Source organism: Corvus hawaiiensis, chromosome 30 (genome assembly GCF_020740725.1).
Source record: "Corvus hawaiiensis isolate bCorHaw1 chromosome 30, bCorHaw1.pri.cur, whole genome shotgun sequence".
Classification (NCBI taxonomy): Eukaryota; Metazoa; Chordata; class Aves; order Passeriformes; family Corvidae; genus Corvus; species Corvus hawaiiensis.
Window position 1 is genome coordinate 12,804,806 of NC_063242.1, and position 19,285 is coordinate 12,824,090.

Below are 19,285 nucleotides of genomic sequence, written 5' to 3' on the forward strand. Positions count from 1 at the left end.
GACCAACATAATGGAATAATGTGATATCCTCTTACAAGTCCCAGACTCGGACTCCTCACTGTGTGACTGTTTGTGTGTGCACAGACAAAACAACACACAACTCCTTGGCAGGCAGGTGTAATGTGCTCCCTCTTACTCATCACATTCAGCTTTACATGAGCCACAGGTTGAGACAACAGCATAACCATCTTCCCAAAGCATTTTTGCCACCCAACTCATTCAGCACAGCGGGAAAGGACAGAGGGAACGATACTCAAGGGCAACTGTGCACAGAATATTCTAAAGGACTGAGAGTCAGCTAGCATTATTCTCTTCAAAGATCCATGTGACTAATTCTTTTCTTTATATATAATGTACATCTCCATGCATACACAGCTCCCCTACGCAGTCATCTTCTGCCTTTTATCTCCTTGTCTCTCTAAATAGATACTTGCTTTAACTCAGGAGAAAGCAACTATACCCTAACCCCAACATCAGAAGCAATCCTTCCCCTCTGATGGAATGCTTCATAAATACTTGCAATACTTAGCCAGAACATTTATATGTTGCAAGAACAGCTGGGAATAAACTACCTGGAAGTATCAGTATTAGCTCTTGTTAAGGCAGCTTGCAGGGAAGCAGAATAGCTCACTGGCAGCAAAACCCAGTGGAGAAGGAAAGGCAAGGAGGGAAAGGAGGAAGAGAACATCAATGTACAAATAACCTCCTCAGTATGTCATCCTGAGGGATACATGGGGAAGTTACCCAGCAAATTGGAAACAGTCCTCTTGGACAACAGGCACATTTATCAAATTATCATTTCCTGGGATGTGAGAGTATTGTTGCCTACATACCTACATTGGAACAGCTCCTCAGCTCAGTGAAGGCATCAGACACTCCTTTGCCAGATTTAAATTTTCTGACCTCTCTTTTTTAGGCACTATGCTTTTATTTTTACCTCACAGGTTATTTTCAACATATGGAAAAGTAACCTCTCTAATTTCTGAACCAATCATGTCTTTGCATTAAACTGGGCCAGTGATAATCTGTTCAGAAATGTTTCTTTTCCTTTAGGTTTCTATATTTACTTCCAACCATAGGTTGAAACCTACACATCATAAGGAAGGTTACAGCTGCCCGAGTTGTTGTTCTTAATTATCATTTCATATTAAGACTTAAAGAATGTATTTTTCCTTTTTATTGTTGTTAATGGTCATTGCTTCTTTCAATATCTTTGATAATACATTGTAAGCATCATACAAAAATCCAGCATTTCAACATTTGACATTGCATTGTTTTTGATCCCTAACAATAAAACAAGGTTCTTAGATTGCTCAAAATACACCAATTCCAACGTTTGAGCAATAAACAATATTGTCACATTGTATTAATGTCCCTGTGGTCCTGGTTTTAGAAGAGAAGATTGTTTCCTCCTGAAAAGTTAATCATCTTGTTCTGTATCTGGCATAACATATAAGAAAATCACCAAGGTCTGTGAACACTGCTAAAATTACACTGCTAACATTTCCCTTTCAAATAGCCACAATCCAAAGACTACCCAGCTGCTGGGATCCTTCTACTAACCTTAAGTTAAAGCAGATTTTTTTCTCACACACACCCCAAATCCTAAAGTACCGAGATGAGCATTCCTAAAGCTTTGTGCAGCGCAAATCTTGATGCGTTCAATAGCTCTCCTCACATCAAGAGGACCTATATTTGCACAGACACAATATGCAGTCACTTAAAACATAAGGACATTTTCCCCCTCACAGACATGAACAGAAGTTCAAATTTGAATATATCCCACACTTCCAGTTACAAACACAGACTTGGGTATAAAAGGAGAATCCGTATTGAGAGTAGTCAACACGTTTTCTTGGTTATAATCTCACTTGAGAACCGTTCTCTTGCCAATGAACAGAGCCAGCCATCAATATCAGCACAGGGCTCCTGCAGAGTTAGTACCAGTAAATTTGCTTTCCTGAAAATCATATCTAGGAAGCACTTAATTTAACCTCAGTCATCTGGTAAGCTGAAAAGAACTGAGAAGGGAGGAAATTTATGTTTTATAAAAAAATAAAATAAAACACCTAAAAAGTACTGATCAGGGAGAACACCTTACTGTGTATTGGTTGATAATCACATTTCCATCTCTTCTACTCTCCCTGTTTTCTTTACAAGTATTAACCTGGAGTTAGGAACAGGAAGAGGCCACTGGGGAGTTTTATGTTCTCTTTTTTAACGTGGAATTCAAACCACAGGACCAAACTATCCTCTTGCAATGAAACAAGTATTGCCTGTTAACAATTCATGTCTGACTCCTTCTGCAGTTTTTACTGAAAATGAGAGCAAAGTTGGTAGCAAACAAGTTGCAAAGTTTGCCACTTTCTGCCATCATGACAAAATTTCTTGCAGTAGCAGCATGACATAAAACCTGCATCCCATACAGAGCCCATAAATTACCTACTCAAGAAGGTTTCTTAAATATTCACAAAGTCAAATTCAGACCTGGTACCCAGGAAACTCTTACTAAGCTAAGATTCCCAAAATTTGTAGAAATGGATTGAGAAATAGTCTGAACAACAGTGACAGGAAAATCTAGAAGTCATCTTGGTGGTTCTGGGTAATAGATGACAGTCAAGACCAGCGTGCTGGCTGCAGCTGGGGCAGAGTTAATTTTCTTCACAGTGGCTGGTATGGGGCTGTGTTTAGGATTTGTGATGAACACAGCTGATAATATAGAGATGTTTTTGTTACTGCAGAGCAGGGCTTGCACAGAGCCAAGGCCTTTTCTGCTTTTTGTACTTCCACACTGGTGAGGAACCTGGGGATACATGAGAAACTAGGAGGAGACACATCTGGGACAGCTGACCCCAACTGACCAAAGGGATGTTCCAGACCATATGGCATCATGCTCAATATAAAAAGTGGGGAAATAAGGGGGAACGGGGGGATGTTTGGAGTGATGGGGTTTGTCTTCCCAAGTCCCTGCTACACATGAGGGGGCCCTGCTCTCCCCGGGATGGCTGAACACCTGCCTGCCCATGGGAACCAGTGAATTAATTCCCCTTTTTGCTTTGCTTGCATGTGCAGCTTTTGCTTTCCCTATTAAATGGTCTTTATGTGAACTCATGCATTTTCCAGCTTTCACCTTCCTGATTCTCTCCCCACTCCCACTGGTGGGGGAGTGAGCGAGTGGCAGCCTGGGGCTTGGTCGCTGGCTGGGGTTAAACAGTGACAACCAGCCAGTTTAATTAAATAATAATGGACAGGAAATGGAATCTTATTCCTTCCTTAAACTTTTGAGATAGCATGAATCGAACAGCTGCTCATGCAAAAAGAAGAGCACCAACTAATTTTTTTGAAAAATTATTAGAAGCCTCTGCAATACATACTTCATGTTGGGTTGTTTGTTGGGGTTTTTTTAAGTCCTTACTACAGTTCATAGTGGATTTCAAATATTCATGAACTTGCACTTAAACTCTTCTATACGCTAATTAAGATAATTATATGTATCATAAGCATGTTTGGGTTTTGCATTATCTGTATTTCTCTACCCCATTTTATCAGTAATTTTCAATTATATGGGATATTGTATTTGTACCATCTTCTAAAAAGAAGATGGAAAACAGGAATAAAATCTGTAAGTTTTTTATTTAACGTTAACAGATAAAACTGTTTTCAGACAGGTATCATCATGAATAATTGCTCAGCAATTATTCTTAATTACAAAAAATGCAAAAAAAATATATTTAATGACCAGCTCTTTGCAGGACCATTTGACACTACAAAGGGAATACAGTGTTCACAGCATAGGCACGAAACCAGTACAGAGGAGGCTGCACAATGGTACTCACTCCCCTTTAATCAAAACTCTAATCTGATGGTTTTACATGCTGACACAGTTTTGGTGAACACAGACATACCTAATTACAACATGACTTGTTTACCCAGCAGCATATAAGGTTTTGACTGTAAAAGTGATGTTCACAAAACAAATGCACCCTGTAGTATGTAATTTGCTTTGATATGAAAAACCTTGAACAAAAAAATTATACTGTGCCAGCAATCAGACAGCTAAAATGAAATGTAAAAGGTGGCTAATTGCTTCAGCAATAAATAGCAAGTACTTGAAAATAAAGTCAGTGTTTTGGTATCATCTACCATGTCTAGTAGGTCAGACTTTGCTGTGATAAGCCACTACTGAAGCGAGACTGTGTCCATCCTTAACTGTGTATTTGAGGTTTAGCCCCTGCTGATCCAAGTTGAAATGAGCCTGCTGGATTTTACAGCATTTAGGCCTATCACACCAAAGCAAAAAGGCAAAAAGTTAAAGTCAGTCTTTTCCACTTATTTTCTAAGCCTTTTTTTTTTTTTTTAGTTTAAGTAGCATAAAGGCTATACCACAAAACAGTGCCGAACAGAAACCACTCAGCATAAGACTTAAGGACTTTCAGATATCTATGCAGATCCCTTTTTTTTCCCTTATTCTGAGTATCCAAATACAAAGACAGGACTTAAAACTCTACCAGTGTGAGATCCAAGCAACAGGCATTCCAGAAATTATTCCAGAAAGATGTACGACCATCCTACATTCCCTTTTTTATCATTATGTGTTAAAACACTACCTTAGTATACATAAACTAAATTGGATAAGACAGTCCAATTTTATGCTAATTACTTCAGTAGCTGTCAAGCACATAATCTGCTTCTGAAATACAGCACTTCTGCATCACAGCACAGGAACATTTAACGACAAGGAAAACATACTCATCCACATATATGAAGTGCTGGAAGAAGGAAAACACTTGGCTAGTGGGACAAAGAGCTGACATAGCCAGTGCCATGCTCTTCAGAAGCAAAACCTCATTTGGGTTTCTATTAGTCTCAATTCTAAGTGAACAGAAACAAAGTGGGTTCAAAACGATTCTGTATAAATCTCTTTCCATTAAACTACATGGGATTAGCAGCAGGTAAACACAACTGGGAAATCAGCAGTAGGAGATACAAAAAAAATTAGCTAAGGTCTTGCACATGAAAGTGTCTGTACATGCAAGAAATTAAGAAGATTAATATTTCTAGCGATAGAGTCAGACAAAACATATCCAACACATGAGAGAAATCAGGAAGATGCCCCATCATTTCTATACATTAATATATTCTCTTACATGGTAAAACAAATACAAAGAGGAGTGAAGCAATGGAACAGAATGAAGCTTCAAAACAACTGAGTTTTAATAATATCCCTAATCAATCAAGTTCAAAATTTGCAGTGGAAATGCAAAGAAAGTTAAGGCACTTTAAAAAATTCAAACCCAAAACAAATAAATGTAACTAAGACAAAGTAAAGAAGCTCTTCCCAAACAAGAAGTTATTGATTCTTCTCAGAAATACTCCTGCAGATCTGTTTTCCATCAGAAAATGCAGTGCATCAAACCAGAAATATTTCCTGTAAAGTACCCTTTTGATCAAACTAAAGCAGGCATTTTAAAAGGTAGAAATTTACAAAATGTCATAGCTTTATGACTTCTAATTGTTTTTTAAATTTTATTATGCATGGTATCATACAAGACTAAAGAATGCATCAATCCAATGCAAATGTAATTTTTGTGGAAAACTACAAAAATGCTTTTTTCATTCTGTTTTAAAACAATCAAGTTCTGATCCTGTAAGCTTTACAGCAAGATGTAAAATCCCTCTCTCTCCAAAAGCTTAATCAATGTTACTCTGACCAATCATAGTTACCTCTGAGAGGACTTCTATGTTTTTATAAGGTGATAGGGAAAAGATGCTTTTATTTTATTTAACTATGAATAGTAGCCCTGTGACAAAAGAAATACAAATAAATATATATAAGTTCATATCAGTGAAGAATTGTCAGCTGTTTCCCTTGTCAGAAGGGAAACTATAACATTCTTTAATTATTTAGAACATCTCAAGGAAATTAAAATGTTGCTTATTTTAAACACATGCAACAGTTTTCAGATACTCTTAAGATGGTCACTCTTTCCCACTTGCAAGTAGAGTTGTGTCAACTTTGCTCTTTCTTGTCACTTACTTAGCATTCTTAGAATTAAGATTCTGTTTTTTCATACTTTCTTTTCTTCCACTTGACCTTTACTGCACTTCTGCCCAAACAGAAGCAATTCAGAACACATGAAAAAACACCAAGTTTTGAAAATTAAGATGTAAATAACAATTTCTAGATTCAAAAGTGTTTCTTCAGAAAAGCCTTAGTCATGTTACTGCAGATTGGACTAGAACTCCAGAAGTTTCCTTCTGACCTGAATTATTCTACAATTCTCTTTGTAGCATTAGAGGATGAAGCAAAAGTGAGTACAATTCACCTCTTCCATCTCTACACTCCTCCATGGAATTATCCTAATTTCATTTTCACCTACTTTTTCAGCTTAGAACTGCTAATATGCTCACACATACACACAAAAAAAAAAGTTTTACACCTGTAAGAAGACAGGCCTCTAGTGTGCAAGATAGCAAATTTTTTTCTGTGCCTTACTTATGATCTGTTTCTCACCTGTATTTAGGACTGGCATTGACTACTGGGGTTTTTTTTTACCCTTGAAGTTCACTAAGAATTTGCATCCGTCTGTTACTTTACATCTGTCAGGTAAAATCTACCAAACTCAGTAGATAGCACCATCAATCCATATTCAGAAAAAGCTACGAGAGTGTCTTGATCCCCACTGAAATCCATGTGAAGCTGCATGTAAACTCCCTTGCAAGACATGGATGAAGATTTACTGATGGATCCAACTGTACAGTGGTTGGTCTGAATACACATTTGCATTTTTTCACATTAAATTCACTAGATTGCCTCAACACAAATTAATATAATTGCCATTAACACAAAACATTATTTTCATCTAAATTTGCATTTCTCCTGTTGTGTTGTCCCCTTCTCAAGTCTGACTCACAGACAGATGAGAAATTAGATCAACCTAAAATTTACAACAGTGACTTGGCCTGTTTGGACTACAAAAAGACCAAAACAGTGGGATAGAGTGACTGGAATCAAGAAATCAATGACAGTCAGTGTCAGTGTGCTCTATTTTACCTCAGTAAGAATTGGAGCTCCTGAAGTTTACAGAGTGGGTCTTCCTACAGTGTATTTCCAGCACAATTCCTGGAGCTCTGACTTTTTGCAGGGCCATCTGAGATTACAAATATCTAGAATGTGTATGTTGAAGACTGTGAACACCTTAGTCCCAAATAAACATTTCCATTAAAGTCACTGAGTGCAACAATCACCTGGTTTGTTCCATGTAGCCAGGTAAAATGTTTACTGTGACAATTCCAGCTCTGACCACTGCAGGAGGAAATCCTCACACAGCCCCGTGTGCTAAAATAATACCCTTAAGCAGGAGCAGCATGATTGGATTTCTCCATGCAGCTCAGGTCACCCTGGCCTTGCCAGTGTGCTGATCCCTCCGCCACCAGACACCTGCCCTGCACGGGCTCCGCACACAGCAAGGCCGGAGCCGCCTCCCAACACTGCGCTCACTCGGAATTTGGGAGTGCAGCATCCTGAGGGAGACAAAGAGATCAAAACCACCGAGCCACAAACTTCCTGACATTCTCCAGAGCGGGCAGGTTTTTTTTTTCTCCAGAGCAGGGAGGTTTTGGTATTAATTTGAACAGGGAGGAAAGCTGGAGTCTGCTCCGCAGAAACATCTAGTCAAATAAATACGTCATTAAGCTAACTAGCTACAGGATTGTCTAGCAGATGGATGACATCCTGGTTGCTAGTGGAACACTTTTCTATAGCCTTGTTTGAGGCAGACACATATGGCTCTCCCAAGCATTGATGCAAGCTCCCAGATGGACTAGATCATTGCTGACACCTTATTATAAATCCTAGAGATGAAAGAAGGGAGCACAATTTTTGAATCACAACACAGGACTCTAAAATATTCAGACTTCCTAAAAATCAAACTTACAACAGAATATCTTAACTTTTTTATGTTGAAAGAAGCTATTTCTAACCAGGAACAGAAAATAGGGCAAAATTCTGCATCAAGAAAGACTAGAAGAGCCTTGAGGAAGCTTAAAAGACCAGAAGATAATGTAAATGTATATCATAACTACATATATGGAGTTACAAATATTACAGCTCTAAGGATGCAAAAAATTATCTGCTGTGCAGCTGTTACTGACACCAAAGAGTTTCCACCTGGAATTTCTTGACTGGGGTGGAAGGGGAAAGGAAAGAAAAGGAAGCCACTTAGACATTACAGACACATCTCTGAAATGTCTGTACCCTAAAGGACTACAAAAAAAAAAAAACCCCACCAAAAAACAAAAAACCAAACCAGAGAGAGAGGGGGAGACAGAGAGAGAGAGAGAGAAGACTAGCCAGAGGAGCAACAGGAAAACTAGCAGAACTATGTGGGAGATTGGGAGATAACAGAACCAGTTGCACGAAGCATTTGGCTTTTTGTAGGTGTCAGGGACACCTGAGAACATCTCAAGTACACAAGGGTACTACAGTGCATTTTACACATCAAGGTCAGAGACAGAAAAAAATATTCTTTTGACACTTTTACACTGTGAAAAGAGACTATCCTTAGCACCCATATGAATTTGACTCTTCAACTTACCCAAATGGAAGACTCAAGGTGTGAGGAAGATGACTTGCTATATATTTTCTCTTCTCTCCAATGTCTGCTATACAATGTAAACTAAGGAAGTTGCATCTGGAGACTGTTATAACTCTGTGACAAAACTTTTCAATTTCAAAACCATACCAACTCACTGACTCTAGGAGTATGTCAAGAACTCGGTACATTCATGAGTGAGAGAGATGCTTAAGCTGCTAAAATTTATTTGCTTCCACTGCAGTGGCCATAATCTTAACAAGCACGCAAACATCTTGGACCAATGTGGGGCAGCTAATAGAGCACAACACCGCCTCTTATTTTTTCAAACAGACAACTGTACTTTCAGTATCTTCACCCATAAAAGAATTTCAATGTATTGAAGGCAGAGTGGCTCCCAAGTTTTCCTTCACAGCTTTTAGTGTGGCTGTTACTTTCTCGACCAACTGAAAGTTCAGAAGATTTTTCTTACAAGGAGAATACAGCAATCCTTGAATTACCTTATAAAATATAATATTTAATTTAAAAAGAGACAAGGGTAACCTTTTCCTAATCTCTACCTCCATCACATCATGCAGCTCAAGAGAAATGTCCAGGAAAAGTCTTGATTTTTTAAGGATCACTTACACAAGAGTGTGGGAAGAACGGAATGTCCAGCTATGTACACTGCAGCTCCAACTACTTCAACTGGACAGTTCCTCTTCCCTGCAACACAGCTCCTTCTGGGAAGCAAGTTCAGCTCCCTACTTTCTCAGAGCCCTGAAGACTATGTGCTTCACTGTTCATTTCAATGTTTAGGAATATAAAAGCTTCAGGAGATTCTTTCCTGTATGTAAATCTTCCTAAGCAAGACACAGGAACTGCAGCTTGCAAACCTCTGTGGTCAAGGCTGACATGAAAAGGGGTTAATTAAAGACCTTAGGCAACAGAGGTTTGGGTTCTCCTGAGGTGCTCCATCAGATGAACTCCAGTTTGAAAAGAAAGGGGAACAGAGATAGTAATTGGCACCCACAAAAGCATGAAACAGCATCAACTAGAACCAGACAGTTTCTGGGCCCTCAAAGCAGACAAACCCCATAAAAGTCCAAATTTCCGATCAACTGAAGGCTTCCGTTTTAAAACTGTCACATAGAACATACTTTTTTCCTAGTTTTAATATTTAAAAGATGGACAGTTTCAAAAGATAGACACAGAAGATTACTGCAGGTCCTCAAATATGAGGCGAGTCCATGAAGGATTTCTTCAACTCCTGACTTTGCAGCAGACTTCTCTTGCAGGTTATTCAAAGAAACCACATGTTCCTAGAAACACAGCATCATCCCTGGTCACAAAGTGGGATCCTTGGCAGTTTAGCTCTGTGATGAGGACCCTGAAAACACCAGGACTCTGGCCAAAACAAGTTTACCAGGAATCAAAGAGAAGTTGCATCTTATTTTGATTTCGATCGAAGTCTGTCAAATCTAAAATACTTGCAATGAAACATCCCAATTCAATGAATTACCATTTTCTGTGTAAATTACATCCACTTGAAAGTTTGCAATGAGGTCCACCTAAAATGCCTCTTAAAAGCAGCATCCTGAAAACCAATCAATAACAAGCAACGTAGAGGAAAGTTCAGATAAATGAAGTACAGTGTAAAACACTGAAGTTACAGCACGGTAAACATCTATGCCAAGAGCCTCTCAGTCATACACAGATGGGTTTAGATCACTGTAGCTTAACTTATGTTCTGAATTACGTTCTCCATCAGACGTAAAATGACCTTTGATTGATTCAAGTTAAATATATAAGGCTGATCTGTATTCAGCAGAGTATTCACACACAAGTTTAACATACTTTAACATACACATCCTGACTCGACACTTCAAGTGATTTGCTCTGGTGTCTCCATGTAGACATGATTAAAGGCTTTTATCTTGAACTGCTAACAATACCCAGGGGAGAACAGGGAATGGGAAAAGGCAGAGTCTGTTGCTGGTTGCATATTCAGCTGAAGAGAGAACTCAATGTTTCAAAAGACACTTTCAGAATACTTTGCACAACTAACTCCCACTCTGCAAACTAAAGAGGTCCTCTTATTCCTCTCTATACTTCTTTTAATTCCTTTTGGTTTGCTGTCGTTTTAGGTAATTTCAAACAAAATTATGAATCATTAACCAAATGCTTTTTAACTCACTACTGTGCATTATCAGCGCTAACACACATCAGCACTGTGGTATTTCTTTCTTGAAATTTACCTATTTGCCCAGCCACTACCTATGAGAAAAAGGAGACCAGGCTACATAGGTTGTTGGAGCTTTCTGCTGTAGAAACTTTACATTATTCCAGCTGTTTTCTTCAGAAGGCTGTAAAGATCATTAGAACAGGACAGTGATTTTCACCTACAGCTGCAAGTTAAAATCATCATCTCTGTAGCCACTGCAGGTGACTTCCTCTTGCAACTGAAGAGAGGTTTATCTCCCTAATCCTTGGTACATTAATCCCTATACTAAAAAGTTAGATCACTGTTGTTATCAATCTAATAAGGCACTGTAAGAATAAAAATATTTGTAAAATGCTTTGATGAGAAAGCTTTGCCATAAGGTGCTAAGTAGAACAGGTCAGATAAAGCACACATTTGACAAACACTGGCAGTATTTCTGTTCATCAACAGATGGTTGCTTTTAAAAAAAGTTCATTATTATAAGCTATGTGAAAATAACCACCAAATAGTACCTGTATTCAACATTATGTGAGCTGCTTTAATTGGACAGATGGATCACATGTTAGAGGCTTCCCAATTAAATAAGGATAACTCATACTTTAAGACATTTTAAGTGAAAATAGGGTACTTGCAACAAGTTAAATCTCAAACGTGCTGTTTCTAAAAGCCTGCTAGAAAGGTTATTACAACAGTAAGAGGAACGTGAGAGGGTCACAAAACCAGAAAACATCTCAGTTGGAAATATCCATAGAACTCCCTTCTACCTCACTTCTAATACCTATGTAAGTCTGATGAGGAATTGTAGTCAAAACAAACCTTTTGTAAAACAAAACATCTACACATGAACTGCACTGGCCAACAGATGCCATAAGTCAGCCCAAGCCTAACTTTTATATGACCAGATGCAATCTTTAATTTAGGAGTACTGAACCTTACCTTCATACATTTCTAAAAAGGTTCCATTTAATTTTGCTTAACTCTTGTTAAGCAAAACCTACAGAACCAGTCATCCATTGAGGTGAAATTGTAAGGGAAGAACACACACCAATGTGGTATCTCACAGAAGGCGCCAGTTGAACAGCTATGGAGATTAAGTTGGGTTATTTATAAGCGTTCCTCACATTTTCTCTCCCACACCTTCTGCAGTGCTCCTCAACTCTGACCCATAGGGCAGAAGCCAGGGAACTCACTTTTGTCTTTTGAAAATCCCAAGAAACCATGGCAAACCTCCAGCTGACATTCTGTATAGTACAGGCCCAAATACACATTAGCACCACTTCACTCAGTAACTAATGGTTGAGCAGAAGCAGAAAGTGAAGCAACACCACTTACACCCAACAGTTTAAGAAATACTGCTACATTCAGGCAATTACTTATACTAAGTACATCCCTACTAGACACAAGACTAACAGACTCACATTAATTCTTGCTTCATGTGTCATTAACACCTAATGGAACGTTCAGAGGTGTTTACAAGTCCAAAGTAATAATGGATCATTCTTAATTAATGCACAGGAAAAACTTCATGAAAGTCTCAGTGGAAGAAGGCAGCTGTTAAAGAGATTGCTTCATAACTCAGTCACAGACTGCCCCCCCCTTCCCTCTATGAAATGGAGAACAAGTAGGTTACAGGTGTGAGAAACCAAAATAATGGGCTCAGCCACACAACACAAAGAGGTAATTAAAAGAGTCACACATTTTCCTTCCAATAATCTTTGAAAACAAGAAGAGTGGAAATTGTGTTTAAAAAACAGAGTACTGTTTGAAGATGCTTCAAGTACTGGTGCTGAAAATTGAAGACAGAAGACAGTACCCTTACAATGGCACATGCTAGATAATATGAGTCAACACTTGACACTTATTTTAGAATTCTAAGTACATTTCAGGGTTTATCCAGAAGAAAACACTATTTTCCAGTCTCTTCTCAATATGGGAGAGGAGATTCTAGATCTTATTTTATTAAGTATTAACACTTGTTCTAACAGAAACCCTAAGAGAATTCTGTACTGTCCTCAAAATCACAACTTAAATACACTCAGTGGTCCAAGGTTATGACAGAATCATTCAAATCTCAAGGTATTTCTCACACAAATATGCAAAAAAACCACATCTTCCCCCAAAGGTCAGTCCATCTTTTACAACTTCAGAACACAGAAGCTAAACAAAATACTGAATTAAAAAATAATTGAAATCTCCAAACTCATCTTTTACAGACAATACAAGTTCACTATCATGACTACATTTTTTCAGAAGCAGATTTATTATCAGTTTTAAACAAAAAGGGTACCAGGGTGTTTAGCATGGAAGAAATCAAGAACACCAGGAGATGGAAAGACAAGGACATTCCAGCAGATCCTTCATCAACCTGCTCCATTCTCATGTGCAGCATTTCAGCAGTGTATCTTTTCTAGGCAATACTGTCCAGTCTTTTAGAATTATTCCTAAACACATCCTGGATTAAAAATGTGGTTACAATGTCCAACACTCTCTTTGCTTGTTTTCCCTGTCCTATAGACAGCCAAGAATCAGTGTCAACACAAATAAAACTTTGCAAAGATTCCCACACAACTGGCAAAATACACTTGTCCTTTTATCCACTGCAACCAGCATTGAAGTCCAACGAAGTCAAATATTTTCATTCCTCAACTCACCTTAGTGAAACCAAACAAAATCAAACAGGAGCATCTGGATTTAGATTTAGTCCTACGCAACAATACTCAACAGGGAGGTGCCATTACTCTAATGAGTAGAATTCCTCTAAAGAGGAACAGTTCTTCAAAATGGTGAAATACACAACTGAAACCTGCACTGAAAAGCAGGTTAATAAGCATTCATGTTTCCAAATTCAGCCATGTGCAAAAAAAACTCCTATTAGAATTATTTTGGATTAAAAAAATATTTTCAGTCATGCCTACCAACCAAATGTCTATTTATAAATTTGTCTATAGAGGACTAATTCTTTTTTGAGTGGGTAAGGGAGAGACTAAAGCCTGGGAAAAAATGCTGAAAACGTTCATGCTTTAAATGTCTGAAATAATGTCCAGTTCAGAATATAACCAAGTTTGCTCAGCCAACCTTTAAGACTAAACATCTGATTCAACACAGACCACTATATTCTGGTTTTAATGGCACACTTATGGAAACATACCTCATCTGGGTGAATAACTGACCCTTCTAACAGTTATCTAGCCATCAGAGGGTCTATTACACCTGCAGTTCTACTTAACATGTAGCAAAACGTAAACTCAGCAGCATCAGGCAGAGCCCCCACCACAGGTTTACACTAAGCAGAGGTTTTCTAGCAGCAGCAGTTTATCTACCCCTGCCTCATAACTTTAACAGCCTTTCTGTGTGGACGCTGGCAATCACTGACTTCCATTGTCCCCCAAATTGTCTAACAACATTTTCAAATGCTTTTCAGTTTTAGCAGATAATAAAATGTAAAATCACTATCATTTCTATCCTCTTTTGGTGCTCTCCTCAAAAAACTAACCCCCCAAACTCATAAACTGCTCTCCGAATAAAACTGTGTTTCTGTGAGAACACAGCTCTCTCAGTTTGAAGCATCCAGACTCCTGCTCCCAGTAAGTTTTCAAAATCCTGTGGTAAGGATTTCTGATCAGTTTCTCTGCAAAACGCAGACATTAAAAATAAATTATGGGTGTGGATGTGCTGCCTTCCCAGCCCTCTCCCCACCTCATGCACTTCCACCCCCAGCTCCTTTGCTGGTTTTCATGCAGATTTGTGCCAGACATTCGGCATCCTCATTAAGTGGTGTCTGGCAACCTGCCTAAGCTTTAGTGGGTTCTGGGAATGCCAATATATTAACCAGAGGACTTTTTGCATACCCTGGAGAGATTTTTCTTCTAGAGAAGTCAATCATTTGGCACTAAGAAAACTTACTTCAAATCTAGGAAAGCTCTCCACTGGCAGTAAGAAGAAAAAATGCATTTACATTTCTTCTTAATTTCTGTCTCCTACCTGAAAGAAAAGTTTGATGTAGAGCAAGATCATTCAAACACAGTTTAAAAGGTCAGAGTGTTCTCTGTAGTAAGATTTTAGAGAAAAGAACAACAGATATGAACAACACACACAGCACAACATGAAGAAAATTATTCATTTTCAGTGCCTTGTCTCTTGTGACCAAACTAATCTTAATCAGGATGATTAAATTTACCCATTATTATGATGAGTGATAATGAATGGTGATATGGGTGCTTGAAAATTTCCATTGCTTAACTAAACAATAAGAAAAAGCATTTTGTAAAATGCATCTACATTTAGCATACTCCAAATAGCTTAAATCAAAGCATACACTACAGAAATGCATATATTAAATACATATAGATGATGAATACTGAGACATTCTGCCAGAATGAAATACAGGACACACTGTAATGTCATGCTCTTATTCACCTGCAAGCATTCTTTCTACTGCTGTCCCCTTAGAGTTATTATTATTCAACTGACAGAGTCAGAAGTAAGCAAATAATACTCCTCTCTAAGAGAAAAAAATTAAAATTCTTTTTCAAATACAAGGTTCAAAAGAACACAATGAAAAAAGAAAAAAAAAGGCCCATGGCTTTCCTTCACTTGAATATTCTGCCTGTGCAGCACATAAAAAAAGTTAAAGTACACTGGACAACCATGTCATTTCAAGACCATTCCTTCAGGCTTGTGTACCCAGAGAATCCAATTCATTTCAAGAAGTTATTCAGGTAATCTGCTACCACATAGATATCACTACCCATTATTCTTATAAATTTCTTCAAAGTGACATTTACTTCAAACTCATCATCTTTCTTTGTGCAAAAAATTGCCAACTTCCTGACATCAGCTTCAAAACACCGTGGTCCCTTTATAATGGCCAATTAGAACCAGAGATTCAGCAAGAATCAATTAAAATCAATTCCATTTAAATGTTTTAGTGTACTAAGATTATGTTTGGTGTGAAAGAAATTTTTAGCTATCTAGGCTGCCTTTGCTTAGATATCAACCTTCTAGGCAAGACAGCTATTCTTAAAAATAGCTGTCAACTGAGAAAAGAAAATGTATATGTATGAATCATTTCACTACAGGCTTGGATTCCCAGCAACTGATGCACCACTGTTCTGGCATCAGTGCCTTTAACGAGCAGCTGATACTAGATTGGTGCCATTGAAGAATTTCACGGTTACCACAGAACCAATCTGCAGAAAAATTCATCTCCAAACTCCTAGAAGTATTTGCATTCCGTAACTGGCAATTCACTTGCAGGGAGCTGTTTTGAACCATTAAAAACCAGACAGAAAAAAAACTTTTCCAAGACCACTCTCAAGTGAAATGCAATAACCATGACTCCTGATGCAAGAGTTGTTGGACAGGCACGCACCTTTTAACACTTCATTTCTCTTAGAGACTGTGCTAACTTAAAATACTTTTAAGGTATTTCTCTATTATTTCAATAATTATTTACTTCTTTCTGGCACATCATATCCACATTTGGAAAGTATTCCAAATTATTTCAGATGGTGTCATTGACATGAAACTAGTTCTTGCTGGAAGGGCAGCACTAGGCAGGGTACTGCAGGGCTGAAAGAGAACTAAATTTTGGTCAAGATAATCAGAGAGAGAACTTTCCATCCCCTCTTCCCCACCACCCCCCTCTGGCAAAAATGTGCCTTCAATGCAGGGAAAACCAACAGCTCCTCATTTCAAGTCTCACTTTAATGTCCTATGCAAAGAAAATAGCATTTTCTCTACTTAAAAATAACAAAAGGCCAGGTCAGTTCTAAATTCGTAGGTTAAGCTACTGCTCAGTGGCTGTAATCTTACCACATTTAATACAACTGTGCCTCAATCTTGAATCTCAATTTCCTTCTACTTCCGCAAGTTTTCTTGTAACAAGTCTAGGGTGTTGAAGACTGAATAGAAAAACCTCATCAGTCAAATGCTGCCTGGTGCCTGTAATGTTTCAGTTAACAAAAATCAATGGTGTGAAATATTGTGTCTCACATTGTTAACTCATTCTGTGTTAAACACTGATCACCACTTAGGCCCACTCTGGTATCTGAATTTACTGAAGAATATTGATATGCCTTATGTGTATGCAACAATGATCTTCACAGACCCAAGTCTGAACTAACTATGCTGGTATAAACACTGATTATACAAAAAGATGTGTTTCTACTTCTATACATAACTGTAGAGAGCTGACACATTCCAATTTGAGTTCTCCTCATGCTGGTCACTTTGTGTATCACAGTAACTTAATACCTGGTGCTAAAACACCAGTACAGATATAGATGTTCAGATTATCATCTCTACCTCAGCTAATATGGACAAGGGGTTGTTTTCCAGCAAAACTTCCCCTTTCATTCACAGCCACGAAGCCATAATATTTGTACGTTCATTAGTGGAACCAAACACATGTGCACCATGCACAGTAATTTAATCTACTCAAGGGTGCATCGTATGTTACTTAGAGAGCTCTGGATCGTTGCAAAGAACAGGTTTCCCAAAACTTTTTCCAAGAAAAGCAATTGGAAGGCAGAATCGAAGTTTTGTCTAACCAACATACCCAGGTGTTGAAGGGCCAGCAAGAACACTGCCGCCCGTACTTAGGCAGCTTCTATGTTCTTACCTCATCTATGACTACCAGTACTTGCCCCTTGGGCTTTCTTACTGGCAAAAACTCTCTCTCTTTTTGGCCAGCTTCAGATTTATGATGCTGCAGACACTTCATCCTTCGTGCTACGTGATGCACCTTTCCAGTCGACAAATATTTTAATGCAGGATTTTTTTTTGTTTGGAAGCGCAGACAAACCTCTTAACGGAGCTCTCCATCCTGACAAGACGCCCATGTTTTTAGATTAACAAACTTTTATAACACCAAACAGTATTTCTAACACCATATAAAATTATTCACCAGAATTTTGTTCTCCTGCACAAACATCATTTGCCATTCAGAAAAGCTTCTGAATCTCACTAAAATCTGTATCATTCTAGGTGTTAAGATCTCCTAAGAAAACAGAAGTTACTTTTGCATTTTGCCTGCTTCCTGTTTGTTCATTACTGAACTTAAACCTACACACAACGGTGTGTTTGCCTCCTCAGCAAGCATCAAACCATAGCCTACGCATAACTACCTACCCACCTTCATGATAGAAAACCTGGCACACCATTCAAAAATTTGGGATGCACATATTCACTGCAAACAATGCAGGCAGGCGTCTGATACAGGCAGGTAAAGCTAGACTTCTGCTAATAAACTTTTTTTTTTTTTTTTAAAAAGGCACTTCATCAAATATAGGTCACTGGTGCGTGAGCCCGGCAGCCGCACGGCTGCTTCGCCTTCCTGCGAAAGTTGCCCGCCCGGCGCTGGGCGCGCACCGCGGCCGGGCATCCCCGCGCGGGTCCCCCCGCGGGGCCGGGCATGCTCCCGGCAGCCGGGCTGTGACACCAGCCCTGAGCCGAGCGGCCGCACGCAGCTCCGGCATTTACTCCGGAGCAGCCGGAGAGGACGTGCCGCGCACTCCGTGCTCCCCAGCGCCCTGCCCGCCGCCGCGGCTCCGCAGCCCCGCTCGCCTCCGCCTCTCCTGCGGAGCGCCGGGAGTCTCCCGTCCGGACTGCCGCTCCGGCGGCTTCCCGGGCCAGCCGGGGCAGGACGGCGGCGGGCGACAGCGGGGTTCCCTGGAACCCCAGCCGGCCCTGGCCATCAGCGGTACCTGTCAGGCTGCCTTCGCCCCGGCCGGCACCCCCACCTGCCCCCCAGGTGCCGCGGAGGGACGCGCTCAGCCCGGCCCCGACAGCGGCCGCGGGGTGCCGGGCACTGTCCCCGCCGCGGCAGGAGGGTGGGCGAGCGCCGCCGGAGCCCCCCGGCAGCCGCCGCCTCGTCCCCCGCACGCTCCCAGACCTTCAGCTCGGGCCTCCCCGCACTTTCTCCGGCACTTTCCGCCGCGGCGACCCCCGGCCGCCCCCGTTCTCGCCGCGGCGGCAGCACTCACCTCCCGCCGGCCCCCGCCGCTCGCCCCCGCGCCGCGCTGGCCTCCTCCGGAGCGCCTCGCCGCCTCCCCCTGCCTGTCTCCGGCAGCCGCTCTCCCTGCGCTGAGGTTGTGCCTGCCTCCAACTCATCCCCAGCCTCTCCTCCTCCTTCTCCTCCCCCCCCGCCCTGCCCGCCCCGCTGGCTGCCGCCTGTCTGCAGCGAGTCTGGCTCCGGCGGGCGGGCGGGCGCGGGGGCCGCCGGCGGGGGGGCGGGCGGAGCGGGGGAGGGGAGGCGGCGCTCCCGCCCGGCCCCGCAGCCCACACTGACACCTGCCGGGTGGATGTGCGCGGCTCCGGCTCCGCGGGACCGGCCCCAGACAGCGGCGGGGGGCGCCCGAAGTGCCGGCCCTGACTCGCCTTCGAGGAGAGAAACCTAGTGAGGTTCAACAGGGGCAAGTGTAGGCTCTTGCACCTGGGGAGGAATAGCCGCAAGTACCAGCACAGGTTCGGGACTGACCTTCTGAGA

At 40.6% G+C, this 19,285-nt stretch overlaps 1 protein-coding gene across 1 annotated transcript in view; it reads right to left on the reverse strand.

Moving 5' to 3' along the window:
- Positions 1-14,715, reverse strand: part of LDLRAD4 (low density lipoprotein receptor class A domain containing 4) — a 280,035-nt gene extending 265,320 nt beyond the window's left edge. Inside the window, exon 1 of the mRNA XM_048289602.1 lies at positions 14,701-14,715. The gene's annotated coding sequence lies outside the window, so the exon portion shown is untranslated. The remainder of the gene's footprint in view (positions 1-14,700) is intronic.
- Positions 14,716-19,285: the final 4,570 nt, after the last annotated feature.